Below are 15,020 nucleotides of genomic sequence, written 5' to 3'. Positions count from 1 at the left end.
GGTCAGTGAACATATCCTAAGATGATAATGTAGAAAGGTGTGTGTGCTTGTATACACACAGATACAAACACACATGAGGATTGTCAATGAAATGCTGCCTCCACATTCGAAAAGTTCGTCCACAGGACATTAAAGAAATGAAGTATAGCCATACAAAGGGTGAATAGTTTACCATTTTAAAATAGTTGAATTTATATGGTAATTCATATAATAAAGGACCACATCTTATGTTCGAATAAAATAAAAGGCTCTTGAAAAATGACATGCCTAATAAGATCCTTTTTAATTTATGCAATTGCATAAAAAGGACATTTAAAATCAAGTTGATAATCATTTTATCTTTCCTTGTGGGATTTGGTTTGATTTTTACCTCTTTTTTCAGTATTTTAATTGCCTAAAACTTTAAGTAATTAATTAATAATAAGTAAAACAACAGGTGAGGAATATGAAAATAAATTTACAGATTAAATACACAAGATGTGTTAATGGCCAATGTGTGTATAAAAAGATATTCAACCTCAGTATTTATAAAGAAAGTGTGTATTTCAAGAAAACATGGTGTATAATTTTCTTTCATTATTTTTCTTTCAAAAATTTTTAATGTGATGAAATTCATTATGGAACATGGTGATGGAAAGTGCGTAATTTCATACATTGTTGGAAAAAGATTTAAATAGATACTGATTTTCTTCTGGTTGGCAATGTCACATCTCTAGCAAAATCTGAGTATATGTGTCATTTGATTTAGTAAATCTCCTTCTAGGCATATATCCAAAGCAACTACTTGCAATGTGCACAAAGACCTGTACAGCCACATTCCCTATGATGTTGTTCGCAATAGTAAAACCTTGGAGAGATACTAAATGGCTACTCTGAAATGAACTTAAAAGTCTACTGTACAAGCATATTGTGGACTACAAGGACAGTAGTTATAAAATAACTGAGTGCTACATGAATTGACAAGGAAATAGCTCTAAGTTAAATATCTACATGGAAAAGTAGTTAAAAGAAATTAAGCAGTTTCTCATAATGTAATTAACAAAGGTAAAATATGTATTTTCTTCATTTTTATATGTTTACTAGGATACACAAAACATTGTTGAATGTTACTCTAATGTAGGAAATGCATAACAAATATTTTTTAATGTGTAGCTCCCTCTCTATTTTAATGATTTTTCAAGAAAAATGTGATCCAATCTGTAAAATATGCCAATTACATAAAAAGAAAAAAAAATTATTGTTGGACAGAATTTTTCAAAGGTCAAAAATGCTTTCACTTTCAGCGCACAATTGGATTTTTTGCAGAAGTGGATAAAGAGGCAGCTAGTCTAAGCTCCAATGATAACAGAGAAAGCACTTGTCCTACTCATAGCTTTAGCTGTACTAGACAGCATTGGCAGAAAATTAAAAATATTTGCAAATTATTATACTTTAATATTTGCATGTTGCTAATATTTGTATATTGTACATTAATAAAATATTGTATAATATTAATATATAATATTGTAATTTTATAGATTATATATTAATATTTGTATATAATATAAAGTATATTATACTTTAATACATGTATATTAAAATTTAAAAACATTTGTACATTATCGTAAATATCATAAATATTTGTATATTACTATAAAGTTATTCACAAAAATGCATTGATTGGTTATGCCAGTTAACTATTTAATAAGTGGATCATTCAAGAGCCCAGTAAGAGTATTGACCTTGAGATAGCCAGCCTAGTACAAGAGGCAGAAGAAGAGTTTATCACTGAAGGTTACATAATACTTCTGCCAGCAGGGAAATGCATTGTTTTAGGATTTTCTCACATACTGGAATACTATCATTTAAAATATACACTTATAGATATACATAATAATAACATCTTTTATAATAGTGCCATACAAAGCATACTCACGAAAGACTTTTATAACAGTTTTCCTCATGAAAGTTTGAGGTGTTGATACCCCTCTTTTAAATGGTCTTAAAATGCAAAATCAATTGTTCAAAATTATGCAGATACAAACATCAATAATAGTTTGAATCTTTCCAAAGTATGGTAATTATAATCAGTAGCTAAAGGTTGGAAAGCAAAGACTTTTAAAAAAATGTATATTGCAAGTCCAATTGTTAAAATGGAACTAAGAAACTATAACTTTTCTACAATGTAGTAGTTGAGAAAGGTTGCTTTGACAAAAGATAGCTAAATAAAATGTTAATGAATAGTATGTTTCTAATTGTTATATAAAATACTAACTTTAAAATATGTAGAATAAATGTCATTGAATTTTAAAATGATATGTTAATAGCTAGGTATTAAACATTTATTCCTTTAATATATAGTTCAAAGTATTAATGTTGATAATAAACTAATTCCTTCATGGAACAAATTAATGTGACTTACGGAGTCCAAAGGTAAGTTTTGCCGTCTTACATTCATTTCTTGGTAATGGATAGCTCAGAGATGGAAAAGAAAATGGAAAGGTCATAGGAAAATGGCTAAATAGCACTGTTTCACCACATCCTAATATCTGAACCAGTTGAAATTTAAAGAATAAGAAGTCAAAATGGGGAGGAATATGTTGGTATTATTGTTCATAAAGCTTGTAGTAGAGAGCATGGCTTGGTTGCAAATTAACACTAGGCTTCTTAATATTGTGCTATATTCAGCCTTTCTTGGGCACAGCTGGACAACCTAATGGCCCCTAATAGTGGAACCTGCTCCTTATAAAACTGAATTCCTGGAGGAGAAAACAACTTTTCTTCTTTTTTTATTATATTTGAAAACGTGTAAATTATTATATTTTCAAATATTTATCTTGTCCCTTTCTCTGTCTCTTATTCTTCTGAGACTTCGGATGAATGTGTATTAAACCACTTTATATTGTCCCACAGCTCTTACATACTCTGTTCTTGCTATCATTTTTAACTATTTGTATCTTTGTATTTTAATTTGACATTTTCTATTGATATATCTTTAAATTCACAAGGATTCAATTGAATCAGCTGTTTACTAATTAAAGCAGTGTTGACTACAGAATTCTTATAAAGCTCCCTCTCAGTTTATTTCTACATGTACTAAGACAGGCCCATGTGTTGTTTATAGACATGCCACAGCAGTTTGCACACAAATCTTGTGCCAGGTAAAGTCTCCAGATTCCTTGGGCTATTTTATCACTACCCAGGACAGGTTTTCTGCTGCTGGCCTAAGGTCTCACACGCCCTGTCTGCTATATTTTTTAACAACCTACATATATCATCTAGACACTATAAAAACAGTCTCTTGGCTATATAAAAATAACTTATTATTTTATATTGTAACATTACAAACTTCCTTAACCCAGTATATCACTTGCTTAGATATTCTGGGTAAAAGGCAAATAATCAAATGGAAGCAACAACAAAAAAACAGCAGTGAGTATTGCACTCTAGGAATGGTTATTTGAAGCCAAGGTCAAGAACTATTATGGTCTGTGTCTACACATGGAATACTGCCTACCTTGTCCACAGCAGAATCCTCAGTCTCTCTATATATATTTCATTTAAAAAAAACAACAACACTATGTTGTCAATGTTCTTTGACAACACAAAAAGTCCTAACACCTTCTGAATTGATCTTATATAACTACAGAAACGTTTTCACAAAGTTTGTGGCATGGTCAAGAATTTCACTGTGGTGATATCAGCAGAGAGACAGAAAAGATAGCCCATTCTCATATCCTGATGCTGAAGTCATCAAGGAAGTATAATTTCCATTTTCTCCGGAGTCCATGAGGAGCAAGTTGCATGAAGAATTTAGGAAAAGTCTTCTTTCAGTGGAACCTGCATAGGTAGAGGGAAGCACTTCAACTCTGTAACACGATATGAAATTCTGAAGACGGTCTCTTTTCTAGGTTTCTCCATGATGAAGAACCTCATAGATGTGACACCTGCAGTGTCCTGAGCTTGTGGCTGTCTTTGATGAAAACAAGGAAAGTGCGATGAAATGAGCTCTTGTCCAAGAGACACTGAGTTCCTTTCCCATCAGTGGACTCCCATAGTTTGAATCAGATAGATAACAAAAGCAGGGACAGTTGACAGCCACTGCTTAAGGATGATCAGAAGACAGGACTGCAGCAGCCCCTTTACCAGACTTCAAAGGAGGAACCTCTGCTCTCATTGACTTGCTGTTTTACTTAGAAGACAGAGAGGAGTTAGCGATCAGTTAATTTATTATTGATGTTGATGGCAGAGATGGGCAATCCAAGAATGTTCAGTGTATGAAATCTCTGATCTAATTCTAGAGTAACTTTTGTTCATGTGTTTCCTGTAAAAATAATTTTATTTTCTTAATTTCTGATTATAGTAATGTCTAGATTTTGCTTCGCCCTTATTCATATATGACATATAACAAACACTTTTGAACCTCATGTGTTTAAACATGGTACTTTTGTGCACATTTACCTAGTAAAGTATGTTTCATAGTGCAGACATTAATCTTATTTAAGGTATCTTATTCTAACAATAAAAAATAAAACAATAAGAGCAAGTATCTTTATTTTGAAAGAACAAAGTCTCTTTCTAAATAAATTTATCGATCCATTCTCAACTTTGCTTTCTGTAAATTTTTGAAACTTGAAGAACTGGCTAGCCTTGATCACAACAGCTATTTTTTTTAAAAGTCATTAATAAACTTCTTTTAGCTTGGAAAAAGTGATTAAGATGTATTTCTCATGATAATATTTATCCCTAGTGGTGATTATATCATTTTCCAGAAGGAAATAAATTATAGTTTCATAAAAAATGTTCATTTACAAAGGTCCTTTTTAAAGTAGCATTTGTTTAGTTGTTTCTATGGCTATTTTTCTTACTCTATCAGCTCTTATTTTAAAACAGGTAAAGTATTATTTATTATTTGAAGGTAATAAGCACAAACATATTTCCAAATGTAGGCAATAACACATATAACACACATACACGGACGAATCCTCAATTTTAAACAATCTAAGTGATAATATGGTAACCTATTTTCATGTAAGGAGTAGAAGAGTGAGTATAAAGAGTAAAAAATTCATAAAGTAAATGCCTTTCAGTAGCCTGGCAACATGAATTTAGGCTTGAATTAGGAGGTAGTCATGATTTTTCTAGGTCATTCACCGAAGTGAAGGATAATCACAAAGTACAGTGTTTAGAAAAAAATACAAACTCAACAAATATTTTAGGAATGAATGCGTGCAAGCAACCTGCTAATTGCTGTAGAATTTTACATAAAATTATTTTATATTTGTAATTATTTATACTATTAGAAAATCAGAGGACAAGTATATCAACCCAGCGATTAGAAATGAGATGTAGTGTTGTGTTTTTGTTATTGTTGTCGTTGTTATTGAGACAGAGTCTCTCTCTGTTGTCTAGGCTGCACTGCAGTGGCATGATTTTGGCTCACTGCTACCTCTGCCTTCCAGGCTGAAGTGATTATCATGCCTCAGCCTCCTGAGTAGCTGGGATTACAGGCATGCACCACCACGCCAGGCTAATTTTTGTATTTTTAGTAGAGACGGGGTTTCACCACATTGGCCAGCTGATCTCGAACTCCTGGCCTCAAGTTATCCACCCACCTCAGCCTCCCAAAGTGCGGGGATTATAAGCATGAGCCACTGCACCTGGCCAGACACATAGTAGTTTTGAGAGAATTTTTCTGGATGATGGTGAAACAACAGAGCAAAGTCATTTACCCAATGACTTATTTATTCATGGTGACAATCAGGGTCATGATTACATCCATAGACACTGGATTTAGTTTGGGTCCTGCCTTTACTACAATTGACATTAACACCTAGATCCTTCCAAGGGTAATATCAAATGACTTACAGGGTTATTATGGTCACTAGATAGTATAATCCATTACAGTTATTCAGCAATTTGTATAGCCTCTGAAAGCACAAATACGATGTTTCTAAATATTGTCACAACTATCCACTGGACGTATCTGCATTATCAATATAGCAGAGGCAAAAGCCAAGAAAACTGACTAGAAGCAACTAGTATGTGCCACTCTGATGGAGAAAAGAAAATGTGGCAAGTAAATACTAGATCTTCCACTGAAACATCCAGGAGGACACAATGGAATTAATCAAGGAAACAACTCAACCCAAAGAGAATGGAGAGGAGTGAGACAGGACGACCACCCACTCAGCAATGGCACAGTGTCAGGGAAGGCTTCCCCACCATGGGGAAATGGTGAGTGAGTAAGTGAGTGAGTGAGAGTCCCTGGGGACCCATACTTTTCCCATAGACTTTTGCAACCTTGGGTTTAGGAGATCTCTTCACTTGACCAGGGCCTTCAGACTGACATGCAGAGCTCCATGGAGTCTGGGCAGAGTCCTTGCTCAGGCACATGTGGAGTTCTTGGAGCCTTGGATGCCCTGGCATTCTGGCTTAGTGGCTACAGCTCCAGCAACAGGGGAGGTCAGGCTCCCTTGTGCACCCACAGGAAAGGGACCAAATCCAGAGGGCTGAGCAGTGATGGACTCTAGAGGCAGAGGGCTGAGCAGTGATGGGTTGCAGGTCCAGAGGGCTAAGCAGTGATGGGTTGCAGGTCCAGAGGGCTGAGCAGTGATGGACTGCAGGCCTCACCTCCACTGCATCTCCCAGGTTAAGGCCCACTAGCCTAGGACTTCAGCCACCCACTGCTGGGGCTCTCAGGCTGGTAGCAGCTCTGCACTTTCCTGGGGTGAAGCTCTCGCAGGGAGAAGGGGGCTGCCACTTTCGCTGTTTCACACACCTTTCTCATGCTGCCCTCCGTCTGCAGAGAGTGCATGGTGACTAGGGACAGGTGTGGATCCCAGCGCATCACAGCCGCCCTGTGGGGAAAAAACAAGCAGATCTTTTACTTGGGTCCACAATCCTGCTTCTCATTTCGCAGGACCTCCCAACCCAGGACTCCTGCCCCTACTCCGCTGGGGCTCTTGGACAAGAGGCAGCTCTGCGATTCTCTGGGATGGAGAGGCAAGCTTCATTTTTTGCTGTCTTGCAGACCTTGCTGCTGTTCCCTTCAGGCTGTGAAGACTGTGTGCTAGGACTGGGATTGGACAGATCCCTAGCACAGCACAGCTGCTCCACAGAAGAACACAGCCAGACTATTTTCCTTGCAGGTCCCGGACCCCACTTCTCCTGACCGGGTAGGGCCTCCCAACCTGGGACTCTAGCACAACTACCCTGCCCCCACCTGAACACTTTAGTTGAAGACAGTTCTGCAGTTCTCTGAGGAGGAAATTCCAGAGACAACCCACAGCCCCTCTGCCATTCCTGCTGCAGTGATACTGCCCTACTAATCCTTGGGCTGGAGTAGGAACAAAGGGCCTTATCTAAACTGGAACCTCCAGCACACGGCAGCCACCATAAGGAGAAGAGTTCAGTGCCTCCTCCCTGTGCGTCTGGCTCCCACTCTTCACCAGGCAGAGCCCCTGGTTCAGGACCACAGATCAGCCACTCCACCCACAGCTGAGCACTCCCACTGGTAATGGTTCTGAGTTTCCCTAGGGAGGGCTTCCAGCGGCAACTGATCCCCTCTGCTACTGCCACAGCAGTGGTTCTACCCCTGCTGCCTTTAGTATAGGGAAGAAGTAAAGATCCTGAGGGCTTCACCCATGCTCCCAGCATGCCACACTCCCCATATGAAGAAGAGCTCAGTCTCTCCTCCTTATGAGCCCTTGACCTCCATACTCATCAACAAGCAGAGCCTGCAGCTCAGGGCAGCAGCACAACCACCCCACTTCCTGGCTGAACATTCCCAGCAGCAGTTGGTCAGTGTTTCTTTGAGGTGGAGCACCAGGAAGTAACCAAAAGCCCCCCTCCCATTGCCACTGCAGTGGCACTACCCTTGCTGCTCTAGGACTGGGGAAGGAGCAAAGACCGGGAAGATTAACTATACCTCCAACAAGCTGCAGTTGCCCTAAGGAAAAGAGGCCAGTTTATCTGCCCTATGAACCAACCACCTCTCCTGCTTGTTACCAGGCAGAGCCCCCCAGCTTGGGTCCACAGTGCAGCCACTCCATTCCAGGCTGATCACATCGATTGACAGTGGCTCCACATCTCTGTGGGGTGGATCCCCAAGAGACAAGTGAAAGACTGTCTGCCACAACCACTGCTAAGGTCCCTTCCCCTGCTGCCTCCAAGCTGGGGAGGGAACAAAAGCCCGAGCTCGCCCCAGAGCCTCAGTGTGCAACCTGGGAGTGCCGAGATGAAATCTACAGTCAGCACTTGAGTGGGAGAGGAGCCCACACTCTCAGAGCACGGAGCACTAAGTGGGAGCCTGGCTGCAACAATGAGGAAATACAGAGGAGCAAAGTGGCTGAGCAAGGGCCTGCCTAGTGGCCATTATGCTTAAGTACCATGTACTGGATCACAGACCAAAACGTCAACATCAGAGATACTTTGCTAATATACCACCTGACCACCAGAAAATCCAGAATAAGAATTCAGCTGCAAACAATGACCCAGCACAAAGCCCTGGCCCTCTGAAAACATCCAGAAAAGAGGTCTGCTGACTGTACTCAAATTATGCTACAGTTAAAGGAACACCAGCCCACACAGGTCAGAAAGAACAAGTACTAGAACTTTGGCGACTCAAAAAGCCAGAGTGGCTTCTTTTCTCCAATCAACCCCACTAGTCCCTCAGAAAGGGTGGTTAATTGGGCTGAAACGACAGAAAAGGAATTCAAAAAATTAATAATAAAGAAAAACATCAAGATCCAGGAGAGTGTCAATACCGAATCCAAGGAATCTAAGGAGTACAATAAAATCATACAGGAGCTGATGGACAAAATACCTTTTATAAAAAAAAAAAAAAAAAAAAAAAAAAAAAAAAAACGGATCCGACAGAGCTGAAAAACACATTACAAGAGTTTTATAAGCAAAATTGCAAGTATGAACAGCAAATAGACCAAGCTGAGTAAAATGTCTCAGAGCTTGAAGACTGATTCTCTGAAATAAGTAAGTCACAAAAAAATAAAGAAAAAGAATTAAATGGAATGAACACCCCCCCGCCCCCACCCAGAAATATGTGATTATGTAAAAAGGCCACACATACAACTCACTGACATCCCTGAAGGAGCCAAGGAGAAAGTAAGCAACTTGGGAACATATTTCCGGGTATCATCCATGAAAACTTCCTCCACCTCACTAGAGAGGTCAACATTTAAATTCAGAAAATGCAGAGAATCCTTGTGAGATACTACAGAAGAAGACCATCCCCAAGACACATAATCATCAGATTCTCCAAGGTTCAAGTGAAATTAAAAATGTTAAAGGCAGCTAGAGAGAAGGGGCAGATTACCTACAACAGGAACCCCATCCGGCTAACAGCAAATCTCTCAGCAGAAATCCTGCAAACCAGAAGAGACTAGGGACCTATATTCAACATTCTTAAAGAAAATAATTTCTAACCAAGAATTTTATATCCAGCCAAACTAAGCTTTATAAGTGAAGGAGAAATAACATTCTTTTCACACAAGCAAATGCTAAGGAAATTCATTACCACCAGAACTGCCTTACAAGAGGTCCTGAAAGGAGTACTAAATATGAAAAGGAAAGATCATTACCAACTACTTCAAAAACATATTTAAGAACACAGACCTCAAGCCTGTAATCCCAGCACTTTGGGAGGCCGAGACGGGCGGATCACGAGGTCAGGAGATCGAGACCATCCTGGCTAACACAGTGAAACCCCGCCTCTACTAAAAAATACAAAAAACTAGCTGGGCGAGGTGGCGAGTGCCTGTAGTCCCAGCTACTTAGGAGGCCGAGGCAGGAGAATGGCATAAACCCGGGATGTGAAGCTTGCAGTGAGCTGAGATCCAGCCACTGCACTCCAGCCTGGGTGACAGAGCAAGACTCCATCTCAAAAAAAAAAAAAAAAAAGGAACACAGACCAGTGATAATATGAAGCAAACACACAAACAAGTCTGCATGATAACCCAGTAACATGATGACAGGATCAAATCTGCATCTGTCAACACTAACCTTGAATGGAAACAGGCTAAACACCCTAATAAAAACACAGTGGGAAACTGGATAAACAAGTGATACCCAATGCTATGCTCTCTACAAGAGACCCATCTCACATGCAATGACATACATAGTCTCAAAATAAAAGGACTGAGAAAAATCTATCAAGAAAATGGAAAACAGTAAAATTCAGGGATTTATATTCTAAATTCAGACAAAATAGGCTTTATGCCAGCAAAGATCAAAAAAGACAAAGAAGGGTACTACATAATGGTAAAGGGTTCAATACAACAAGGCCTAACTATCCTAAATATATACACACTTAACACAGCAATACTCTGATTCATGAAGCAACTTCTTAGAGACCTATGAAGAAGAGACTTAGATTCCAAAACAATAATAAAGGGAGACTTTAACACCCCACTGGCAGTATCAGACCACTGATGCATAAAATTAACACAGATCTTTAGGACCTGAACTTGATCCTGAACCAACTGGACCTAATAGACATCTACAGAATTCTCCACACAGATAAAACAGAATACACAGTCTTCTCATCACCACATGACACATACTGTAATATCAAACACACAACTAGACATAAAACAATCCTCAGCAAATTTTTTTTAAAAAGATGAAATCATACCAACCATACTCTTAAAGCACAGTGCAAGAAACATAGAAATCAATACTAAGAAAGTCACTAAAAACCATACAATAACACGGAAATTAAACAACCTGCCTCTGAATTACTATTGGGTAGATAATAAATTAAGGCAGAAATCAAAAATGTTTTTGAAGCTAATGAGAACAAAGATACAACATACCAGAATCTCTGGGATACAGCTAAGGCAGTGTTGAGAGAGAAATTTATGGCACTAAATACTCACATCAAAAAGAGAAAAATTTCAAGTTAACATCACAACCAGAGGAACTGTGGAAACAAGAAGAAACCAACCTCAAAATTAGCAGAAGACAAGAAATAACCGAAATCAGACATGAACTGAAGGAAATTCAGACAAAAAAAAAGCAAAAGATTATCTAATCCATAAGTTGATTATTTGAAAAAATTAACAAGATAGACCACTAGGTATACTAATAAAGAAAAAAATAGATGACATAAAAGAAACACAATTAGAAATGACATGGGACATTACCACTGACCTCACAGAAATAGAAAAAATAACACTCAGAGACTACTGTGAGCCCTTGTGTGCATACAAACCAGAACATATAGAATAAGTAGATACATTCCTGGGCACATAAAACCTCCCAAGGCTAAAACAGAAATAAAATGAATCTCTGATCAGACCAATAACTCTGATCTCTGATCATCACCAATAATCAGTGATCAGATCAAGTTTCATAATTGAATTGGTAATAAAAAGCCTACCAACAAAACAAAAGCCTAGGACCAGACGAATTCACAGCCAAATTTTACCAGATTTATAAAGAAGAACTGATACCATTCCTGCTGAAACTACTCCCAAAAAATGAAACTAGGACGGGCACGGTGGCTCATGCCTGTAATTCCAGCACTTTGGGAGGCTGAGGCAGGTGGATCACAAGGTCAGGAGTTCGAGAACAGCCTGGCCAATATGATGAAACCCCATCTCTACTAAAAATACAAAAATTAGCCGGGTGTGGTGGCATGTGCCTGTAGTCCCAGCTACTCAGGAGGCTGAGGCAGGAGAATCACTTGAACCTGGAAGGCAGAGGTTGCAGTGAGCCGAGATCATGCCACTGCATCCAGCCTGGGTGACAAAGAAAGACTCCGTCAAAAAAGAAGGAAGGAAGGAAGGAAGGAAGGAAGGAAGGAAGGAAGGAAGGAAGGAAGGAAGGAAGGAAGGAAGGGAGGGGAGGGGAGGGGGGAGGGGAGGGGAAACTATTCCCCAACTCATTCTGTGAGGTCAACATCATCCTGATATCAAAACCTGGAGAGACACAACAACAAAAGAAAACTTCAGGCCAATATCCTTGATGAACATTGATGCAAAAATACTCAAGAAAATACAAGCAAACCAAATCCAGCAGCACATCAAAAAGCTAATCCTCCACAATCAAGTAGGCTTTATTCCTAGGAAGTAAGGTTGGTTTAATATATGCAAATCAATAAGTATGACTCATCATATAAACAGAACTAAAAATGAAAACCACATGATCATCTCAACAGATGCAGAAAACGCTTTTGATAGAATTCAACATTACTTCATGTTTAGGCATTGAAGGAACTTACTTCAGAATAATAACCATCTATGAAAAACCCACAGCCAACATTATATTGAATGGGCAAAAGCGGGACGCTTTCCCCTTTAAAACAGGAGCAAGACAAGGATGAGCTCTATTACCGCTCTTATTCAACATATAACTGGAAGTCCTGGCCAGAGCAATCAGGTAAGGGAAATGAATAAAAGACTTTTAAATAGAAAGAGAGGAAGTCAAAGGATACCTCTTTGCAGATGACATAATTCTATATCTAGAAAATCCCATGGTCTCTGCCCAAAAGTTCTTTTAGCTGACAAACAGCTTTAGCAAAGTTTCAGGAAACAAAATCAACCTCAAAAATTAGTAGAATTCCTATACAGCAACAATATCCAAGCTGAGAGCGAAATCAGCAATGCAATCCCATTCACAATTGCCACAAAAAGAATAAAGTAACTAGGAATACAGCTTACCAGGGAGGTGAAAGATTTGTACAATGATGATTACCAAACATTGCTCAAATAAATCAGAGATTACACAAACAAATGAAAAAGTATTCCCTCTTCATGGATAGGAAGCATCAATATCATTAAAATGGCCATACTACTTAAAGCAATTTACAGATTCAAAGCTATCCCTATCAAAAAACCAACGATGTTCTTCACAGAATTAGGAAAAACTATTTAAAAATTCATATGGAACCAAAAAAAAAAAAAAAGACTCATATAGCCAAGGCAATCCTAAGCAAAAAGAATAAAGCTAGATGCATCTTGTTACCTGACTTCAAAGGATATTACAGGGCTATAGTAACCCAAACAACATGGTAATGGTACAAAAATAGACACATAGACCAAAGGAACAGAATAGGGAAGCCAGAAATAAGGGTGCACACCTACAGCCATCTGATCTTCAAAAGAGCCTACAAAAACAAGCAATGGAGAAAGGAATCCCTATTGAATAAGTGGTACTGGGAGAACTGTTAAGCCATAGGCAGAAGATTGAAACTGGACCCCCCACTTTACATCATATACAAAAATCAACTCAAGATGAATTAAAGACTTAAATTTGACACCTAAAACCATGAATACATGGAAGATGACCTAGGAAATACCATTCTGGACATAGAATCTGACAAAGATTTCTTGATGAAGATGCCATAAACAATTGCAACAAAAGCAAAAATTGACATGGGACCTAACTAAGCTAAAGAGCTCTATGTAGCAAAAGAAACCATCATCAGAGTAAACAGACATCATACACAATTGCAGAAAATATTTTCAAACTGTGCACCAAAGGTCTAATATCCTGAACCTGTAGGAAACTTAAACAAATTAACAAGAAAAAAACACAAAAGTGTTAAAATGTGGGTTAAAGGATATGAACAGACACTTCTCAAAAGAGGACATACATGTGGCCAACAAGCATATGAAAAAAGCTCAACATTACTGATCAATAGAGAAATCCAAGTCAAAACCACAATGAGATATCATCTCACACTGGTCAGAATGGCTATTATTACAACGGCAAGCAATAACAGATGCTAGTGAGGTTGTGGAGAAAAAGAAATGCTTATACACTGCTGGTGGGACTGTACATTAGTTCAGTCATTTTGGAAAGAATTGTGATGATTCCTCAAAGAACTTGAAACAGAACTACCATTCAACCCAGTGATTCTATTATTGGGTGTATATCCAAAGCAATATAAATTATTCTACCATAAAGACACATGCATGCTATGTTCATGGAAGCGTTATTCACAATAGCAAAGATATGGAATCAATCTAAATACCCATTAGAGTAGATTGGATAAAGAAAACATAGTACATGTACATAAAGTGGACTGAGTAAAGAAATGTGGTACATATTCCACATTTGCAATACTACACAACTAGAAAATAAGAATGAGATCATGTTCTTTGCAGCAACATGGATGGAACTGGAAGCCACAATCCTAAGCAAACTAATGCAGGAACAGAAAACTCAATACTGCATGTTCTAACTTATAAATGAGAGATGATAGCTAAACAACAAGAACACATGGACACAAAGAGGGGAACGACAGACATCAGGGCATCCTTAAGAGTAGAGGGATGAAGGGAGAGGATCAGAAAAAGGAATATCTATGGGGTACTATGCTTATTACTTGGGGGATGAAATAATCTGTACACCAAACCCCCATGACATGCAGTTTACCTATATAAGAAACCTGCATACGTACCCCTGAACCTAAAGTAAAAGCTATAATACAATAAAATACACTTATGTGGCAGGCACCATGTTAGCCTCTGAGATGCAAAGTTGAATGTTCGTTTCTGCCCTCACGTTTGCCACAGCCTACTAGATGAAGTAGAAATGTATAGATACCAAAGAGAACTAGTAGTTCTTTATTCTCTGTGGAGCAAGGCAGAGAATCTAGGAAGATTTAGCGACCTGAAGCTTATCTATTATCTATCTGGATTGTGTAAATAAAATTTACTAAGAACATTGACAATTTCAGGGAAGGGAATTTTCATCTAAGCTGAAACTTAACATAAGAAGAAGCCAGAACTGAGACAAATTATGGTTAAGGAATTAGTAGTAGTAGTAGTTTATATGTTTCAAGCACTATTTTATATGAGAGTCAGTAATGGGATAGGAGGCTGTAAGAATATATGTATATGCACATGTTATATATACACATAAAATACACACACATGCACGTATTTGTGTACATATGAATTTTATGTGTATATATATTATATATGTGTGTATATATTATTTACAGCCTCTTGTCATACATATAATACATATATATGCCTCAGTATGCCTCAGAGGTGGGAGGCATTTGAAAACAC

The sequence above is a fragment of the Piliocolobus tephrosceles genome, chromosome 4 (assembly GCF_002776525.5).
Source record: "Piliocolobus tephrosceles isolate RC106 chromosome 4, ASM277652v3, whole genome shotgun sequence".
NCBI classification, from domain to species: Eukaryota; Metazoa; Chordata; class Mammalia; order Primates; family Cercopithecidae; genus Piliocolobus; species Piliocolobus tephrosceles.
Note: the sequence above shows the minus strand (reverse complement) of the source record.